This window comes from Acomys minous (genome assembly GCF_964271855.1).
Source record: "Acomys minous genome assembly, chromosome: 15".
NCBI classification, from domain to species: domain Eukaryota; kingdom Metazoa; phylum Chordata; class Mammalia; order Rodentia; family Muridae; genus Acomys; species Acomys minous.
In genome coordinates, this window is record NC_140497.1 from 35,324,656 (window position 1) to 35,346,391 (window position 21,736).

The 21,736-nt window shown below is 43.1% G+C and overlaps 1 long non-coding RNA gene across 1 annotated transcript; it reads left to right on the forward strand.

The window, feature by feature from the left end:
• Positions 1-6,127: 6,127 nt before the first annotated feature.
• On the forward strand, positions 6,128-19,740 carry LOC311584685. Its single transcript, XR_014774961.1, has 4 exons — positions 6,128-6,225; positions 16,790-16,831; positions 19,192-19,284; positions 19,636-19,740. It is a non-coding gene; the product is annotated as an uncharacterized lncRNA (long non-coding RNA).
• The last annotated feature ends 1,996 nt before the right edge of the window (positions 19,741-21,736 follow it).

Below are 21,736 nucleotides of genomic sequence, written 5' to 3' on the forward strand. Positions count from 1 at the left end.
ACTTCTCTATGGCCATGCCTTCTTGTGGAATTGACAACATAACTTTCTGCTAACTTTAGTTGACAATTCTTTCATTCCAACGTGTAATTTGTAATGTGTGGTTTGATGTAGTTAAAAGATTCTTGAATCAGAAACTATAGGTGAGAAACCCTGTATATGGTTACTATAGTAGAGGAAATAAATGTTTCCTTATCCATTCCAGGCACGAAGCTGAGGCTGAGGCAGGATAGAAAAACTAAAGTGATATGGGAAGGAAAAAAGAGCCTTCATTCTAGAATATGCTTTGGAGCCAGGCCTTTAACACAACTGATAAAGTCAAGACTGCCTTCAGAGACAATATTGATTTTTCTAAAAGCATTTTATTTAATTCAAGTTGTTATTATTATTATTATTATTATTATTATTATTATTATTATTATTATCTATTTTGCAGCCATCAAAGATTGAACGCGGGACCCATGTATTGATCTAGGCTACACCACTGAATTACATCCCCCAGTAGCTCTAAATCCATCCATGTTAACATGGATGTTAAAAGCAACGAGTAGGCCATGCTTTCTTAGGGCCACCATGCTTGACACTCCTCTTTCATCCCTAAATATGAGCAACACAAGCCATCAAATCACCTTTTGAAAGAAAATTCTTAAAAATTACCTTGTTGGCAGTCACCTTGCTTGAGCAATGTACCTGAGAGAGGCACAGGATCTGGAGCAGCTGGGAGACGCTTTGTTGGTTAAGAGCACTAGCTGCTCTTACAGAGGACCTGGAGTCAACTCCCACCACCCACATGGTGGCTAAAAACTATCTCCAGAGGGTCCGTGTTCTTCTTCTGACCTTTGCAGGCACTCCACACACGCACATAGTACACTGGCATACATGCAAGGAGAACATCCGTCAACATAAAAATACGTCAATTAAAAAAAAAAGGGAAAACCAACCTTCCTTCTGCATTCCCGGCCTGAGAACCAAGTTCTGCTTGGGCGCCACTTGTTAGGAGCACTTGATACCTTCAAGAAGAGCCTGGTTTAATTCCCAGAACTCACAGGATGGTTCATATATTCCTCTGTAGTACCAGTACTGAGGGATCCGACACCCTCTTCTGACCTCTGAGGACACTGCATGTGGTGCAAATACATGCAGTCAGGCAAAGCACTCATACACACAAAATAAAATCAGTAATTTAAAAGAAAACACAGAATCACAGTAATCACACAGTTACTTAAGCGTGACTTTTTCTTGAGAAGCACTCACGCGTCTCTGTTACATATTACTGTGTCCCCCCCCCCATCTGTCAAATTTAAACTCCTTAGGCTCCCAGCGACAGTGCTGGGCTGTATCTCCCTGTGGCTGCTGGCAGAGCCACTGCGACCAAAAGCAGATTGACAAACATACACATATAATTTTTATATCACATGAAGTCATCAAAAGGAAATGAGGCCCGCCCAAATACTTAGACCTAAGTTATTTTGTGTAGGTTTGGCTGAGGGGGGGGGGCACAGTGGTGAAACAATATAATTGATAAAATCACGTGTTCTGATAGTAATAAACTGGGGAACTTAGCAAGGTCTGCTGGCTTCAGTTCTTCCCCTTGACCCTTCCCCTTTACAGATAAAATACTACTTCATCTGGATACACGTATGATATTTCTTATACATAGAACCATATTTAAAGAAAAGCTTTGAGTGTCTTCCGGGTTTTGTGACACACTTAGGGCAAAAAGGCAAGGGAAAGGTCAGAGACGTCTTCCGGAGCATGCTCTCTCTCAAGTGCCTTCACCGTCAAGTGCCACTAGGCGAAGGGGGTCTAGCTGGGGACCCCATGTTCCAACATTTGTAATTATCTAACTAGTCCTAAGCTTGTCCCTAGAACATGCTCAATACATGTGATTTCTCTCAATCATTTTCGTTTTGTTTTGAAACAGGGTCTTTCTACGTAGCCCTGGTTGTCTTGGGACTTGTTATGTGGACTGGCTGGCCTCAGACACACAAAGATCTGCTTGCCTCTGCCTCCCCAGTGCTGGGATTGAAGGTGCCACCATTTCCAGCTGCTTCTTTCAATTTTATTTAAAAAAAAAAAAATACAAGTGTATTACACGTTGATCTCTTATTCAACTTTTGTACTCAGCTCCTCAAACAGGCTGTAAAATTGTGAGGCAGTTACAAGAGTTCCTAAAAGCCTGAGCCCATGTCTTGACATTGCAACAAACAAGATTTGCCCACCCATATTTAATAATTCAGTTAAACAGAAAAGTAGTAGTAGTAGTAGTAATGAGTGATTTCCTCAATGCGGGTACAGAGAGGAGGCAGAGCTCAGGTGATGCATAGCCCCTCCCACACACTGCACTCAAGCCCACACCCTACCAGGAGGATAAGGTTTAAATAGAAGGCTTTAAGCAGTCTAGATTAAGGCGTGGCTCCACACCTCATCCACCCACTGTCATCTTGGTTACAGCCACTCTTGCAAGATGGTCAGACAAGTTGTTGGCATTGTGTGGAATCTCTGCAAACAGGCTCCTCTCTGGCTGGCCCAAGCTCCAGCCTTCCCCTTCTTCTAGCATGAGATGCCTGAGGGAAGTTCCAATCCCACCAGGCGCCTTGTTTCCATGGCCCAGATAGGCAGAATGCGGGACGTGTGTCACCTTGGGCTAGCCTTATCTCTTCCATGCATGCCTGCTACCTAAGAACTTTATACTGTCTTTTTGTTTTGAAAACACGAACAGGAAATATAAAAGAATAAGTGCTGAAAACTTTTTCCCTCCTTTGGTCAAGTGATTCCTGCTGCTTTCTAAAAGCGCTTTTTTAAAGAATGAAAAAAATTCTAATATTACATAATGTACCTCCAGAGACAGCAGGCAGATTGCCCTTATGACCCAATTAAGAAGGCCTCCCTGGGTACTGAGGATAGGAAAAATGGACTGAACTGATGCATTTAGAACGTGCAAGAGAAAACTCCCTAGACAGTGGAGAGTCGGCAGAGTTCTCTCCTCTGTGGTCTGAGATGCAGTGTGTCAGCTGACCTCTCCGCAGGCTCCATCTTTGCTCTACTTGTCACACCCATGCAGGAAGAGAGAAGAGGCACACGTTATTCATGCTCTCACCCCTTACGTGACCATTAGAGTAAACTTGGGGCTCAAGTCTGGGAAATGCCCATGGCTCTACATGCAGAGGCATGTACTGGTTGGGACAGTAAACAACATGTCATATATTATCCAAGGGCCTCATTGAAAGCCAGTGTAAGCAAGGCCTTGACATAAGGAGTGTTCGTTCTACTTTGCCATTATTAAATTTATTCTATGGAAGCATATTTTTATTTCTTAGTTTTTTTTATTCTTGCAAAACATGAGGTTGAGAAAGTATAGAGGTTTAAATACTCCAAAAACACCAAGCCCTCAAAATGAAAAGGCCTCAAATATATCTGAAACACTTCCCTTATTTGCAAAAATCCCTGTCAGCTTTCCGTCTACTCTACTGGTTTTTTTTTTTTTTGAATCCACTAAGCCTGAATTTGGTCAACAATTTTTAATACTATGACTGTCACCCATTCATGTATTTCCTTATTTAGAACCTCCAACATCTGCTGTGTTGTTATTATGTGCCAATAACAGACTGTCCTAGTTTGGGTTTTCTTGCTGTGAAGAGACACTATGGCCAAGGCAAGTCTTATAAAGGGAAACATTTAATTGGGGCTGGCTTACAGTTTCAGAGGTTTAGTCCATTATCATCTTGGTGGGAAACATGGCAGCGTGCAGGCAGACATGGTGCTGAGGGAGCCAAGAGTTCTACATCTTGATATGAAGGCAGTCAGAGGAGACTGAATCATTGGGCATAGCTTGAGCTTAGGAGACTTCAAAACCTGCCCCACAATGATACATCTCCTCCAACAAGGCCACACCTCCTAATAGTGTCACTCCCTATGGTCACATATTCAAACACAGGAATCTATGGAGCCAAACCTATTCAAACTACCACATTCTATTCCCTGGCTCCTATAGGCTTATGGCCATTACATAATGCAAGATGCATTTATTTCAACTTCAAAAGTCCCTCTAGTCTATCACAGACTCAACAATGTTTGGAAGTCCAAAGTTCAAAGACTCTTCCTGACATTCCTTCAATCATTTAACTGTAATCCCCTCTAAAATAAAAATAAAAAAGCAGATCACATATTTCCAATACCACAGGATATATGTAACCATTCCAAAATGTCATAGTGAGGAAATATTGGATGGGAAAAAATAATCACCAAAGACAAGTTAAGAAAATTCCAGACTCTGCATCTCCATTTCTGATGTCCAACTCCTTTCAGCTTGGTTGACTGCAGCACAATTCTTTCTCTTGGGCTGGTTCCACTCCCTGCTAGCAGATTTCCTCAGCAGGTATCTCATGGCTTGGGCATCCCTAACATCTTGGGGTCTCCAAGGCGACTTCAACTTCCTAGCTTCTTATTCCAATGTCTGGGATCCATACATGATCTTCTGGGCTCCTCCGAAGAGCTTGGGTTACTTTTCCAGCTCTGCCCTCTTGTAGCACTCTAGGCTCTGGCTGACCCCACTCCACTGGGCCGTTCTTGGTAGCCATGCCAGGGTACTACCGTCTCCAATATGCCGGAGTTCTCCACCGCAACTAGGCTGCACTTTCATCAATTGCCTCTCCTAGGCCTTCTTCACGGTGCCAAGCCTCAGCTGCTTTCCATGACCCCTTCATGCCTTCAAAACCAGTACCACCTGGGTGATTCTTACACATCACCAAGTCCAGCTGTCAGCACAAGGTCTACTTCTGGAACCCAGCTTCTTTGTGCTCTTGGAAAACGCTTCCCAGAAGATTTGCCCTCAGTGATGCTGATCTCTTCTCAATCACCGCTAATTTCTTAGGTCCATGTAACCAGCATCAATTGTCCCAGAAATCCCTTCTATTCTCGACTCTAAAGCCAGGGCCATGTGGCTGAAGCTACCAAGTTCTGTTGTTTGCTGGGGCTGGAACATGGCCCCTTGTTCTATTGCGTCCTCACCAGCTTTCTGGTTTTGATGCTTTCCTTCTCTGCCTAAGCTTGGCTGTCCTGGAACTTGCTCTGTAGACTGACCTTGAACTCCGAGATCTCCTTGTCTTTCTTTGTCTCCTGGGATTAAAGGTGTGTACCGCCTCGGCTAGACCTATGTTTTCCTTTAATTCCTTTTCACAAGATCTTTATAAGTCTCAGTTGTAGTTCATTCTAGAGACAGTCAAGTTGACAGCTGAGAATGGTCATCCCAATCCATCCCTTGTCAATTTGACACACTGATGGATTAAATAAATAACGAGAATGAGCTAATTGGTAACAAAGCTATAACATATAAATGCGGGCTTATTGGAAGCGGTACGGGAGGGACAGGGGAGGGAGAGCGAGCATACCTTGGGGGTGGGGGAGAGGGGAGGAGAGAGAGCAGGTAAAGGGGGAAAAGGGGCCATGGAACGAAAATGTCTGGTTTATATAGTAAGTCTCTGGGAGAAGGGAAGCCCCGCCCCTAGGTAGTGGGCAGGGCATGCCAGCCACACCCTGCAGCAGGACCTCACAACACAACCATATCTTCTTATGTTCAAATGAAAGCAATAGCCAGGTTATAGTAATGCCTAACATAGTATAACTATCCCTTTAAAACTGCAAATGAATAAATAATAAAGCTTAGCTGGGTGAGATCTTGCCCAAGGTCACCACTCCTTTAATTCCGTTTGATATCCTTTAACGACAGGTCTCAAATATTTTAGGTTGGCATGGACTTTTGTATGATGATAGAAATGCAAAGTTATATTTGCTACAGCATACTGTTTATGATGATGAAAAGTTAAGGTTATAAATGTCTGTTCAAGTTAACAAAAGCTAATTTAAGATATACGTCTAACTTATAATAAATGATAAAGATGCCATGCAACAAATGTGGTATGAAGGAAATTTACTGTGGGAAGAGGGAAGAAACGGAGGGTGTCCATGAGAGAGAGAGAGAAAGAGAGAGAGAGAGAGAGAGAGAGAGAGAGAGAGAGAGAGAGAGAGAGAGAGAGTGCACCAGATGGCAGGTGGGTAATTTATCACACCAGCATCTGTTGGCAGCAGGTGATGACATCACAGGTTGCTAGGCAATCTAGAAGCAGCCTGGTGGGAACAGGTAACACTAACTACTTTGACTTTGCTAATTGTTCAACACCAAGCTACTAGGAACTGCAGATAAGTAGCAACATATGTTTGACGAATAAGGTATATTTAATAATCAAGATCTATAAACTACTATGGTCTAATGAGGTTCACAGTAGGGTTTATCTAGCTTCTTTGTCTTTTACGCCTTAGCTGTTTGGATAAACTAAATCATAAAAAAAAAAAAAAAGAGCTGCAATATTCCATAGTGGTGTGTTTGGTCCTTCATGAAAGTCCTTTTCCCAAGGTTGGGCATTTAGACAGATGTACTCAATCTCTTAGAAGCTTGAAGAAAGTCTCTGCTTGCTACAATGGGAGTCGTTTCCCTGACAGGAGGAGCTTGTGGCCTTCCACTAACATATGACGGAGGAGCTTGTTTACTTGTCAAGGTCAGTGCTGGCCACTAGGCTCTCTCAGTCCCTGTTCACCAGCCCGACCCCAGCACTGACCCCAGCACACAATCCCAGTTTCTCCAGGACAGCCTTGGCAGTTTACGACACAGTTTACATGTAATGGCTATTTTGGTTTCTTTACTGTGCCAGTTCTCAGGATCATCGAAGTTGCCAGTCTCTATGGACTGTATTTGTGATTAAAAGCTTTGTTTTGGTACTGAAAGCTTCAATTCAGATTGTTATTTTTGAGGCTTAAACTAAACAGGGGTAAGGCTGCAGCATTCTAACCTTATATAAGGCAGTAACTACTAAAGGTAATGAAGACATGCATGTTGATAGTCACCTTATAAATGATCAAACCTTTTAATGTGTGTTTTGTACTCCCCCCTCACCCCCCACCCTCCCACCCTCCCACCCCCTGTGACCATAAAGTTCACATAACCTCTTCAAGAATGACTTGATCCTGAACTCCTGGCCCATGTCATCCATGGTTTAGTTTAGAGTAAATATTTTCTTATTACTAAAAAAAAAAAATCCTGTCATGTTGTCAATTCAGAGTGAGAAGGATAGGTTTGAGATTGGGGAGTTGCAATATTGGTGTAAAGTGGGACAAGTGTAAATTATATGTTGTACGTGTGGTTTTTTAAAAGATATCTATAAAGGGACAATGTTTGTATACTTTTAATCCTGGCACAAAATGTCTGCAATAACAGCTCAAAGGAGGAAGCACTTATTTTAACTCATGGCTTGAGTTCCCAGCCACTTTGCCCTGCTCTCTTTGGGTCTGTGTGGGGTCGTACAACATGGTGGAAGAAGCTGCTCACTTGCGGCAGCCAGGAAGCAGGCTTTCAGTGTCATACAGCCCCATTTGTCAGTCCTTGCTATGACTTCCTGAGCTGCAGGAGTCCTTTCCAGAAAATTCTTGTGTGTACCTTTATCTTGAAGTCCTTTTCTCCTATTTCATTTAACTGCGTTGACCTGGTTTGAGTTAGTTTTTATACAGGGTGAGACACTGGGACCTGATTTCATTCTTCTACATGTGGCTAACCAGTCCTCAGTAGCATTTGTTGAAAAGGCTTTTCCCCTAAAACATGTTTTTCACAACTGTTCTACTTAGCTATAATTGACAGCTTGAAGCAGCCTAGAGTCATTTGAGAAAGGAATCTCAATTGGCCTGGGTGCTTGTCTGTTTTTGTTGTTGTTTGTTTGTTTGTTTGTTTTTTGTTTTGTTTTGTTTTTGTTTTTTTCGAGACAGAGTTTCTCTGTGTAGCCTTGCTGTCCTGGGCTTGCTTTATAGATCAGCTGGCCTCAAACTCACAGAGATCCACCTGCCTCTGCATCCCTCTCTCTCTCTCTCTCTCTCTCTCTCTCTCTCTCTCTCTCTCTCTCTCTCTCTCTGTGTGTGTGTGTGTGTGTGTGTGTGTGTGTGTGTCGGGAGGGGAGTTGTCTTGGTGTTAATTGATGTGACCAGAGGCGTTCCCTGGGCTGGTGGTCCTGGCCTATATAAAGATGTTAGCCGAGTATGAGAATGAACAAACCAGCAAGCAGAATTCCTTCATAGTGTCAGCTTTAGGTTATTTCTTGAGTTCCTATCCCAACATCCTTTATGTTAGGCTATGACCTGGAAGTGTAAACCAGATAAATCCTTTCTACTCAAGTTGCTTTTGGTCAGAGTGTTTTATTAAAACAAACAAAATCAAACTGGAAGGAAAAAAAGGTTATCAAAAATCAGATGGGTGTAGCTTGTATGGGTTTATTTTTGGATCTTCTGCCTACTGACTGTGTGTGTTACTGAGCTGATGCTACACTGCTGTCTTACTATGGCTCTATAATATAGTCTGAAATCAGGTATTGTGGTATTTCCAAGAGTGGTCAAGTTTACTCCGGCCATTCAGGACCTTTTGTGTGTCCATGTATGTTTTAGGATTGCCTCCCCCCCCCTCACCCCCCAACTCTGTCTCTCTCAGTTCTGTGAATGTTGTCAATAGAATTTTGGGTTAGGATTACACTGAGTCTGCAGATCCCTTTTGGTAATGTGTACATTTCCACAATATTTATCCTGTCAAGCCATGAATATGAGAGGTCCTTCCATTTTCTAGTGTCTTCAGTTTCTTTAGTTGTTTTTATTGAACAGGTTCACATCATCTTAATGAGGTTTATTACTAGGTATAGTTTTCAGGCTATTGTGAAGTTTTCCTGATTTCTTTCTCAGCATGTACATTACTGTTACATTAAAGAGCTGTCCCTTTGTGTCCAGTGGTTTTATTATTTTTTTAATATAAACCTAGGCAATGCAACATTCAGTACATATATTTATATTTTTACATCTTTATGGAACGGTCACTTTTTATATTGACTTTCTTATCTCTTATGACTAGTTTTAGTTTAAAGTCCAACTTTGTCAGAGCTCTAGTTTGTTAGTTATTATTTCAGTAAAGACTCTGACCAAGAGCCAGTTGGTTAAGGAAAGAGTTTATTTGGCTTAAAGGTTATAGGAAGATAAGGCAGGAACTCAAGTGAGAAGCTTGAAGCGGATGCTTACAGCTTACTCCCTGTAGCTTCCTCAGCTTGCTCTTTTGTATAACCTAACACTGCCTGACTAAGCATGGCCTTACCCACAGCTGGATGGGTCCTCAACATCAATCAACAATTTAAAAAAAAAATACCTCATAGAATTGTCCACAAACTAATCTGATTGAGGGAGTTCTTCAGTTGTGGTTCCTTCTTCCAAGGTGACTCCAGGGTTATGTCAAGTTGACAGCTGAAGTCAACTATGATAATCAAATATGAATAGAATTACTTTTGCTTATTTGAGGGCTTTTACTTTCTTCTTATATCGTCATTATTTCACTTCCAGTCTCTGAGTGCCTTTGCCAGTTAGGTATGTTTATTGTGGACAGCAAACAATTGATTCTGTTTCATAATCTGATCAGCTGTTCTCTATTTTTAAAAAGAAATTCCAAAAAGTTTATTTTTTAGCTATAATTTGCTTACTGATATATCTAATGTGACTGTGTGTGTGTGTAGATGTGGGTTGATGAGGGTATCCACGGGCCATCTTCACAATGTAGAAGTCAGAGGACAACTTTCAGGAGTTTGTCCTCTTTCCATCCTGGGGAATTGAATTTAAGGCATCAGCCTTGCAGGAGAATGCCTTTATCCTCTGAGTCACCAGCCTGGTCCTGCGTCTTTTGAATAAAACTTTAAGAGCATTCATTCTGATGATTATTAATGAGAGGTGTTTGCTAACTTCTGTAATTCATGTTGGTTGTTTCCCTGGTTGATTGACACGCAGTTCTTTTTCTTTCTCTCTTATTCATCTTAAGGGTTTTCTTCTTTGCTGAGTTATATGTGTTTGAGTCTTTTCTCATTCTAATTTGTTCATCTAGTCCTCTTTGAAACATGTTCCTTCATAAGCTTTCATGTTCACCAGTGTCTCTCTTCTTCCTCTGTATGTAGAACTTACTTGAGTATCTTCCACAATTACTGGCTTAGTGATCAGAACTTTCTTTAGTTTGTGTTATCTTGAAAGGACTTTATTTCTCCCAACTTTTAAGATAACTATGCTGAATATAGTAACCTTGGTTGGCAGTGATTCTCTGGACTTGAGGCATTTTTCCCCCCACACTTTCCTGGCAGTTATTGCTTCTGCTCTGGGAGTCTGATGTTATTCTAATAATGTTGCTTTTGAGAGTTGGCATTCTTCTCTTGTAGCTTTTAATACTTGTGGTGGTTTTTGTTTTTTCCTCTCCATAGACTTAAATTTGTAATTGTATTGTGACTTAGAGAAATTCTTTTCTGGCTTTCTTTCTTTCTTTCTTTCTTTCTTTCTTTCTTTCTTTCTGCTTTTTGAGACAATGTTTCTCTGTGTAGTCTTGGCTGTCCTGGACTCGCTTTGTAGACCAGGCTGGCCTCGATCTCACTGAGATCTGCTTGCCTCTGCCTCCCAAGTGCTGGGATTGCAGGCATGTGCTGCCATGCCTGGCACCTCTCTTTGGGGTTTTAAATGTCACTGGTCCTTTGATAGACATATCCTTTCCTAGACTTGGGGAATTTCCTAGTTTTGTTAAATGGGTTTTCTACTGACTTAATTTAGCTGCCTTAGGCATGCTATCTTAATCTTCTCCCAGTACTCTTGAAAGATGTGGCAGTGCTTATTTACTTCTTGTCATTGTTTCTTGATGTCTGAAGGTCCTTGATTTTGTCTTCAAACCCTGATATTCTTTCTTCTGCTTGGTCTAGTCACCCATGGTGTTTTCTCTGTTTTTGATTTATTGAATTTTTCACTTCCAATTTCTTGGTCAAAATATCAATATCTTTACTTTTATTTATTCATTTGTGCATATGCTATGTATGTCTTTGTGTATGTATTAGGCATGTGTGTGCATATGTGCATGTATGCGTGTGTGCGCATGTGTATGTGAATGTGTGTGCATGTGTGTGCATTTGTGTGCATGTATGTGTGAAAGTTGGAGGCTGACATCATGTATCCTGTTTGGTTGCACTCCACCATACATTTTCAATTTTCAGATCAACCCAGTGAACCAGGACTGGGACTAAAGATATGTGCCTCTAGGTGCAGCTAGGGATTTAAGCTCAGGACCTCACACTTTACTAGCTGAGCTAGGCCCCATCCCAAATTGCTACTTCTTTGCTGTTTTTTCATCTGTGTTGTTCACTCTTTCACTTAGGTCCTAAATTGACTTCTTAACTTCACTTATACATATGCTAGTTTAAATACTTCTGAGATCACTATTTTTTCAAAGTAAACTTTGCAACTTTATGTTGGGGCTTTCAGTATCTTTGACACTAGTTGCCAAGGGTTAAGCTCTTTGTCACGATCCCTCTTTTTATGTTTCTTATACATGTGAGGTGTGTTCTGCACAGCTGTTAAGATGGATATATCTTCTATTTTCATGTGTGGGTGGTGGTAGTGCCCTTTATAATTAGCAACTTTATCTTGAGGATTTGATATAAAGTTACAACTAAAGTGAAAAGAAACTGACTATGCCACCAATGACCACAGAAAGGAAAATGGCAAGCAACAGTGTAGAATAAGCTATGATGTTAAAAATTAATCAAAGTAAGTGTGATAATAATAAGTGAATTAAATCAAGAACATTTCAGGGGGCAGGGAAAAGGAAAGAAAGAGTAAGGTTAAATAAAAGACAAGAAAAAAAGAAAAGGGGGAATACAAGAGAGCCATAAAAGAGCACTGGATAAAACATTGTGGTTGTAGAATAAAGAGATGCGTAAGAAAATTAGACAAAAAGGAATAAAAATTAAAATGCAAATTTTAAAAATAAAATAAAAACTGCATAGGCTATACCGAAAAGGGAAAAGGAAAAATTTAAGTGGCAAAATGTTGGAGTGGCCGCTTCTTGGGTCCTCAAAAGCAGAGTCTGCTATGGGGAAAGAGGACGAGATCTGGAATCTTCTGTCTTTCCTACCTTTCAGGCTGGTCAGGCGCCAGCTGTCCACTAGGGCTCTCTTCACTATACGCACTTCCCCTTTTTGTTAGGAGCTACTGTTGGCTGCAGTCAGCTTTGTGGCCTCTGAGCTGGTGAGGTTCTTGCTTCCAAGACACCCCACACCCCAGTGTGTATCCTGGGACAGACAGTGCTCTTGACATAGGCTAACAGGTGACCTTGTCAGTTTCAAGTCATGCACTCCGGTTAAGGCCAAAAGCCCCCTGAGCTCATGTAAAAATGTACAATCAGTGCTACTTTAAGAGGTCTGTGTTTACTGAGACAATCTTGAAAGGATTTTTTCCCCCATGACACTGAAAGAACAAACTGGGTGTGAGGGTTTATAAAGAACAAGGGCCTTCTAAGCTAAGCATTTTAGTTCCGGTTTTAGTTTAATTTAAAAAAAAAAGATTTATTTTAATTATTTTTAAGTGTGTGTGTGTGTGTGTGTGTGTGTGTGTGTGTATGTGTGTGTGTGTCTGTGTGTCTGTGTGGGCATGTGCATGTGAATCCAGGGCCTGTTGAAGCCAGAGGGAAGGGTCCTCCTGGAGCTGGAGTCACAGGTCCCTGTGAGTCACCTGGGTAGATGCTGGCAAACCAACCTGGGTCCTCTGCAAGAACAACCAGCACAGACTCTTAGCCCCCGAGCCCTCTCTCCAGGCACCAAGATATTTAAACATCCCGACTAAAGAGAATTTTACGGTTTTAAGAAAACTTATTTCTCAAAATGTGCTTTTGAGTGATGAGTTGGTTTTTGTGATTTGGGTGGCTTGAAATCAGAAAGGGGGGGTGGGTGATAGTGGAATAGTCTACTACAGACAAGCCACCCAGTCAGGGGTGATAGTGGAATAGTCTACTACAGACAAACCATCCAGTCGGGAGTGAGAGTGGAATAGTCTACTACAGACAAGCCACCCAGTCGTCACTAGAAAAGCTGGAGACCTGAGATAGGGCAGGCTCCTGGGAGGACATGGAGTGACTCTAACAGACTGCTAGCAGCCGGGGACACGGAGACCGAGGTGGCCACCTTCTAGCCAGGCAGGACTTCTAGGGAGGGAGGAGAACACCAACACCCCCCCCCCAATATACACTTAAAACCTTTGACCCAAAATTGCTCCTGCTTACAAGAAGTGCAGGGATATAAATGGAGCAAAGATTGAGGGAATGAGTGTCTAACCAAATGCCTGGCCCAACCTGAGACCCACGCCGGGGGAGAGAGTCAACCCCTGACACTGTTAATGATACTTTGCTATGCTTGCAGCCAGAAGCCTAGAATAACTGTCCTCTGAGAGGCTGCATCCATCAGCAGATTGAAACAGATTATGAAATTTACAGCCAAACATTAGGCAGAGCTTGAGAAGTCTAGTGGAAAAGTGGGGAGGAGGACAGAAGGGCCTGGAAGGGACAAGAACTCCACAGGAAGACCAACAGAGGCCATCTTACCAAAAGCAGCTTACAGATTCAATGCAATCCCTATCAAAATATCTACACAATTTTTTAAAGACATTAAAAGATCACTTCTCAGCTTCATATGGAAAAAACAAAAAACCCAGAATAGCAAAAACAATCCTATACAATAAAAGGTCCTCCGGAGAAATCTCCATACCTGATCTCAAGCTGTACTATAGAGCAACAGTAATTAAAACAGCATGGTACTGGCACAGCAACAGGTTGGTTGATCAATGGAATCGAATCGAAGACCCAGATGTGAATCCACACACATATGGTCACTTGATTTTTGACAAAGAAGCCAAATCTATTCAATGGAAAAAGGATAGCATCTTCAACAAATGGTGCTGGTCTAACTGGATGTCTACATGTAGAAAAATGCAATTGGACCCATATTTGTCACCATGCACAAAACTCAAGTCCAAGTGGATTAAAGACCTCAACATAAAACCAGAGACATTAAATCTGTTAGAAGAAAAAGTGGGGAAGAGTCTGGAACACATTGGCACAGGAGACAACTTCTTGAACAGAATACCAACAGCCCAGGCCTTAAGGTCAACAATTAATAAATGGGACCTCATGAGGCTAAGAAGCTTCTGTAAGGCAGGAGACACTGTCAAGAGAACAAAGCGACAGCTTACAGACTGGGAAAAGATCTTCACCAACCCTACATCTGACAAAGGTCTAATATCTAAAATATATAAAGAATTCTAGACATTAAACACCACCAAACCAAATAACCCAATTAAGAAATGGGGCTCAGAACTAAACAGAGAATTCTCAACAGAGGAATGTCAAATGGCTGAGAAACACTTAAAGAAATGCTCAACCTCCTTAGTCATCAGAGAAATGCAAATAAAAACAACGCTGAGATTCCATCTTACACCCATCAGAATGGCTAAGATCAAAAACTCAAGTGACACCACATGCTGTCGAGGATGTGGGGAGAGAGGAACACTCCTTCATTGCTGGTGGGAATGCAAACTAGTACAACCACTTTAGAAATCTATTTGGTGCTTTCTCAGGAAACTGGGAATAGGCTTCCTCAAGTTGCAGCTATTCCACTCCTTGGAATATACCCAGAAAATGCTCCACCACACAACAAGGACATATGCTCAACCATGTTCATAGCAGCCTTATTCATACTAGCCAGAACCTGAAAACAGCCTAAATGTCCCTCAGCTGAAGAATGGGTAAAGAAACTGTGCTACATTTACACTATGGAATACTACTCAGCTATTAAAAAACAAGGAAATCCTGAAATTTGTGGACAAATGGATAGAACTAGAAATGATCATACTGAGTGAGTTAACCCAGAAGTAGAAAGACTCACATGGTGTATACTCATAATTTTTTGGGCCGAAAGGCCTGTCCCACAAAAGTCTTCACTTACCAGGAGATTGGTATAGATGTGAGGACATCCTACTGGGACTCTAGTTAAGAGACATATAGGAGATAGGGAAATAGAAGGACCCAGAAGGTCCTAGAAATCTACAAGAAGAACATAGTGATGGATCGGGGCCCAGGGGGATCTGCTCAAAACTATTGCACCAACCAAGGACAATACAAGTAGTAAACATTGAACCCCCTACTCTGATCTACTCAATGGACAGGACATTCTCCACAGTTATGTGGAGAGCGGGGACTGACTCTGACATGAACTCTGGTGCCCCATATTTGACCACTTCCCCTTGGTGGGGAGGCCTGGTGGCACTCAAAGAAAAAATAAGCAGGCTACCAAGATGAAACTTGATAGCCTATGACCATATAGTGGAGGAGGAGGTCCCCCTTGGTCATAGACCTAGGGGAGGGGAATAGGGTGAAAACAGGAGGGAGGGAGAAACAAGAAGATACAAGTGATGGGATAACAACTGAATTATAATCTGAATAAATTAAATAATAAAAAAGGAAGACCAACAGAGCCAACTATAACAGGCCGATGGGGGGTCTCACAGACATTGAAGAACCAAGCAAAGAGCACGTGTATCTGGACCTAGGCCTCCTACACATAACTGATGGGTACCTTGGTCTTCATGTGGGTCCCTAAGCAAGCAGAGTAGGGCCTGACATGGGCTCTGTTGCCTGCTTTTGGATCGCTTCCCCGTAGCAGGGCTGCCTTGTTTGGCCTCAGTGGAAGAGGGTGCGCTTAGTCCTGACGAGACCCGATGTGCTGGGGTGGGCTGAATGGTGTGGGCTCCCCTTTTTTGAGAAGAAGAGGAGGGAGTGGGTGAAGAAAGAGGGAGGGTGAGACCGGGAGAAGAGAAGGGAGGGGAGGTGTGATCAGGAGGTAAAGTGAATAAATAAATAAACCTATAAAAAAGAAAAGAAAAGAAAAGCCTGTCTAGTCTTTCATAGGTGGGACACTGTGGCCAGCAGGATGCCATATCTTAACGTATATGTTTTTATTGCAGTAAACAGACATAAAATTTACCACTTAAATCATTTTGGGGTATCCAAGGCAGTGTCCTTTCATTACATCCACAATGATGTGCAGCCATCGCCATCAAGTGTTTCCATGTATTTCATCATCCCAGACAGGACCTTGTTGGTTAAGCACTAAACCCCACCCCCTCCTACCTCCAGGCCCCCTACCCACCAGTCTCTGCTTACCTCCATACTACTTTTGAGTCTCTAGGTATCTTCAAGTAGCAACAGACAACAGACAATATTTGGCCTCTGTGTGTGTGTGTGTGTGTGTGTGTGTGTGTGTGTGTCTGGGTTCTTCCACTCAGCAAGGTTCATCTATCACAATTTGGCTTATTTTTATGGATCAACAATATTTCATTGTGTGGAAATGCTATGTTTTGGTTTCGCACTTATTTCTTGACTTTAATTTGAGAAAATTTTCTCCTGAAATTAAAAACGGAGAAAAAAAAATCACTAACACATGACTAGATAGCTTTCATTTCCCTGTCACTAGATGGTGAGCCAGATGTGGTAGGTGTCAGCATGGGACAGTTAACGCAGAGTGCAGACGGCATCTGTGTGACTAGCACAAATGCTCGGCTCGCTCGACACACCGTTCTCTTCCCTGAATTTAGAGTGAGTTAATTTCCCTCGAGGCCAATGTTTGAACTGTTCCCCCGGATGCTGGAGAAAGCACGTTTCTCTGTCCTCAATTTTGTGTGGTGAGGATATTTTTACCTGGCAAAATGTTTGCAGCTGATCTCTTTTGAGAAACATTGGGCTTTTTTTTTTTTTAATCAAAAATCTTGACAAAATTTATTGTTTGAAAATTGGGTAGAAGGGTTTAAAACTTTGACACACTTAAGTGATAACAAAAGGAGAAAAAAAATGTATTTTCTTTTCCAATTCCAGAACACACACTACAGATCTCTGGAAGCTCTGTGACACAAACAGGTATTTTTTCTCTCATACAATTTTTTTTCTTCTCTTATTTTTTCTCTTAATCCTTTTTGTCATTTATGAATTTATCTACTCAATAGTGTCAAATAATTTGTAATTACCACTAGTGAATTAATAGCTATATTTCAAAATAATGAAGTAAACCAAAAATAATATCATTAATGATAATTTAATCCTTTATCATAGGTAGTTAATACTCAATAATGAAAATAAGATGGGCTCGTTTTAGTCATGGTCACGGTTCTTTAAAAGGGCTCCCACCAGCTCTTGGTGACTCATGCACTGACCGTATGCCCTCAGCATTGTGGAAAAACCAGCCATCTATCTAGTCCCGGAACCATCGGAGCCACCAGTGTGCTACAGGAGGAAATGCCTGGATGTAGTGGGAAAGTGTTTATACTTAATTTGCACGTACACAGCTAGTGTTAAATTATCTCACAGAGGTTTCACGCATCCGGGGTGCTAGTGGACAGCTAGCTTCATATGAGAATGTGTAATGCATTGTTCCCCCCGCCCCCACTGTCAGGCACACGCTCTTTCTGTGGATTAGGTACCTCGAAGAAACAAGAAAAGAGCTGCAGAGAATTCGGGTTGTACAAGAGAAACCGGAACCCAAAGGCAACCCACAGATCTGGCCTCTTTCCTTCTCCTCAGAGTAACCAGAGCTGGGAGGATGGACTCGGAGAAGCAGGGGGCGGGAGCGGGCTTTGCAAAGTTCAGCTGAATTGGTTGAGGAACGTTGAGAACCTGGTAGGCAATTTAGACCTCCATCCGCAGGAAAGCTCATGGCATGGGTGGAAACTGAACACGGTAGATCTGACATCATAGTCATGCGCCCCGGGACAATCGGTAGACCTCTGTCACTGGAGGTGACTAAGCTGCAGACCAAATTATGGTCACGATCCCCAGGGTCAGACCTGGCCTTCTTTGACATGGACGGACTTCCCCAATGCGGATCAGCATTGGGTCTTTAGGCAGGGGAGTAGAATTTAAAAGGGTCTCAGGCAGGCTGGAGAAGGGACCCTGAAATTTCTTCTGAGTCTTCTTGGATCAAAAGCATAAGGTGTTGAACCAATTTGGAAGAATTCTACACAGTAGGACTGAGGAACCCCACCCCGAAGATTACAGAAATATGGTGTCTGAGTCAAGTAAGATAAAGCTATAAAGATGAAGGCCCGTGCTAGAAGGCTGGCGTGGGACACCGGGGCATAAAGGAGCGAATACCCTTTGCTTTATAGGAAGAACAAACGAATGGCTGCTTTCTTACTGAGAGGGGACAAAAAAAATTCCTTGTTTTAAAAAAAAGTCTTTACCTTTATTTTATGTGCATGGTGTTTTGCCTGCATGTGTAAGAGGGTCAGATCTTGGAGTTACATACAATTGTGATCTGCTTTGTGGGTGCTGGGATTTGAACCCTCTGGAAGAGCAGTCAGTGCTCTTAACCATTGAGGCCCTCCTTGACGTTTTTTGAAAGAGAGATCATGGGCACCTGCGGTTTTGTGGAGGCACTCCTGAGCTCTGGTTGGCAAGTGAGCAGAGAGCTCGGTTAAACTACAGAGTCAAAACAGGCTGTTTGGGTGCCTGGGCGTGCAAGACAGTGTGTCAGGTGAATGTTTTTGTTTTTTGATTTTTGTGGGTTTTTTTTTGTTGTTGTTTGTTTTCGGAGACAGAGTTTCTCTGTGTAGCCTTGGCTGTTCTAGACTCACTTTGTAGACCAGGCCGGCCTCGAACTCACAGAGATCCGCCTGCCTCGGCCTCCCGAGTGCTGGGATTAAAGGCGTGCGCCACCACGCCCAGCTCAGGCAAATGTTTATGTATGAGTAGCTCTTCTTTGAGCTGCTTAGCTCCTCCTTGTGATGATATGCTGTGGAAAATTGGTTATTAATATTTACTATTAATCCATATAATTATCAAAGCAGTTTTTATTTAACCCACTATCATGCCAATAAAAGACCCAGGCACCTGATTGAATTTTAATAAGCCTTATTTCACCTGGGGCTGGTCAGATACTAGGCCACTAAACTACCTCTTCATTTCCCAGTTCCACATGGGAGACCATCTGTTCTAATCATTCCTATCTGGGCTATTCCCCATCCAAAATAATATATATACACTTGCACGTGCTTTCCATCTGGGCCACCAATCAGAGATAATTTTGGAGGCAAGGTTACACAGTAATATTTTGGTATACGTGAGGAGCTGCTTCTAGAACAGTAAGAATCTCTGGGGGGAGGGGCAGCTAACATCTGAATACAAAACACAAGACTGTACCTCATCATGATGCCTACTATGGGGTGCGGGGGTGTCTAAGCATGAGAACCCTCCTTTCATGGCTTCCTTGCTTTCCTTGGCAGACGCAAGCCCATTATCAGTCTGATAACTGTCATATCTAAGATAGAAAACTCAGGACTCTTCTGTGTTCGTTTCTTGCTTCCTTGTAACATTCGGTATGTCTGCTGTGTGGGTTTGGAAGGTGGCTGAGGAGGCAGATGGGGGAGGAGGGTAAATAGAGTCAGTGCTCACCTTGGGTCTAGAATGCGAAGTGAGAGAGAGGAGGGCCTTTCCTGTAAGCCAAGCAGGAAACAAACAAACAAAAAAGACCTTGCGAGGGGGCGGGGGGGGGGGGGGGGAGGGAGGGGGGGGGAAGGGGCTCAGAACCTAAGGTGAAGGCCACCTTCCTCCTCAATACCAGAGGGAATATGGGATCCTCAGCTGGTACTCACTTTTCTCTTAATTCTCCAAGGCCAATGGGGCGCATGATTCAAAGAGAAGCCCAACATGAATTTCTTCTTTCACAGTCATGTTCGCCTATCAGAAGTTCTAGTCTTAAGGAATATGTCCACAACGTCTAACCAGGAAAGCTAGAAAATTGACTCCCTGAAAATTGCAAGCTGCCATTCCCTGAATAAAAAAAAAAATTTTGTTTTTTAAATTTAATTTACTTTCAGGCTTGTTTTCCAGCTGTGTTTCTTACTGTGTGTATGACCTTAGGTCTCTATAATGGGCTCACGGAGCCTCCAGTACCTTCTCCTCAAGGCTGGTTAGAAGGTTCCCTGATAACGTCAGTGGGTTATTTTGTATGCTGAAAGCACCAGGCAAATATACGTCATCATTTCTAACTTTTGATCAAAGGACCTGCTTGCACCACCCATGGCTACAGCCAAGCAGCCAGTTTCCATCAGTACCTCAAGTCCCAAACAATATTCCCACACACCCCGCATCTACCACGTTGGGAGTTGAAGCGCTCAAAGCAACTTTCAGAGATCTCGTGGAGTTCCCTGGAGGCCGTGTCATGTGTGTTCAGAACGCAGAGCATCTTTCAGCCATCTCGTGGAGCTCCCTGGAGGCTGTGACTCAGGCATTCAGTGTGTCTTCCTTGTGACTCTGAGCTTTGGTTCTTCTCTGTTCCTGGTTTCATGGCTACATTCTCAGGTGCTGGTACTGCTGAGCTAGTCATCACTCTGACAACGAGAGATCACCTCACTCAGGCCTTGAGAGAGGAGCACGTGCAGCCCTGCTCCCCTCAGCTCTACTTCATCCCCTCCACCCACTGCTACAATTCCTCTAAAACTTTTAGCAAGATCGTGAGAAAATTTGAGAAAGGGAGCTGTAGAATACTTTAGACTTCTTTCTTGGGCTGCACAGATTGCAGATTGGAGCTCCCAGCTTGCTTCCCTGCAACCAAACAGCTGGGCTTACCCCATGATGGACTAAATAGGGTGAAGTAGGCTTTGAGCAGATCACAGCCTATGCTTCAGGCTGGGCCTTTCGAGGCCTTGCCTGTTTCTTCCTGAGTTTCTGTCCCCAGAACTGGCTGTGTCTCAGAAGTGTTAACAATAGAAATATCCAGCCCATTCAAAGAAGTGCTTGTCCTAGCAAATCCCTGTCCTAGCAGCATGGTTCTAATATACTATCTAAAGGTCTAAATATCAGGTACACAGACGCATTTTACTTGGGCCATGTAGTTTACACAAATATGAATTACTGAGCTGGAGAAATGGCTCAGTCAGTAACCTTCTAGCAAACTCCGGTGGGGATCTGAGTTGCCCACACCCCCTCCCCCGCCAGGACTCACATTTAAAATGCTGAGCATAACAGTACACAGGTGTACTCTGAGCCCTGGGGGATGGAGGCAGGTGAGATTCCTGAGTTTCACCGGCTGACCAGTGAGAGACGCTGCTGCGTCGCGGCATTGGGGAGACCGAGTCTCTTAGAGCAGGCCACCATAACCACCTGCCACAACCCAGGAGATGCAACAGAGAAGTCCTCTGACTCAGGCCTGATGGTACTCAGAGAAAGGTAGACAGCACCTGAGGAACAATTCCTGAGGTATGCTATGGTTTATGTGTGCAGTTGCGCACGCACGAGCGCATGCCCCCGCGCGCGCACACACACACAGTTCTATCTTCTCTTGGAAACTAGAAGGACCCACAGAACATTTGGCTCCATCTCTGCTATCAGTCACCAATACTTCTGAGCTCACTTGTAGCTCCTCTAAATGGAGCCCGTGCACCCTTGTGCTATTTGCATTTGTTTGCATGGCCCCTGACGCCATCTGGGTTTGCGGGATAATACAATGGACCCCCATAAGTGCAGTGTACACAGAGCCAGACCAAAGCTCACTCTGAAGCTAGCGGAAACCAGAGTCGGGAAGCATCGTTTCCTGGAGGACCAGGAAGAAGCGTGGCACTATCCACAGTCCGATTTTGGATGTAGGCAAACACCCGTCTGTTGCTGCGAGCTCCCCACTTGTGACACTTGCTTATAGCTGCCCTGAGTGACTTATTCCCACTGATGCAGATGCAGTGTCAGGGGACAGGTTTGCAGAAAGCTGCGAGTGGGATTCAGCTTTAGCCTTGACCTTCCCGCCTAATGTCTTGCTTTGTGGTGACTGACAAA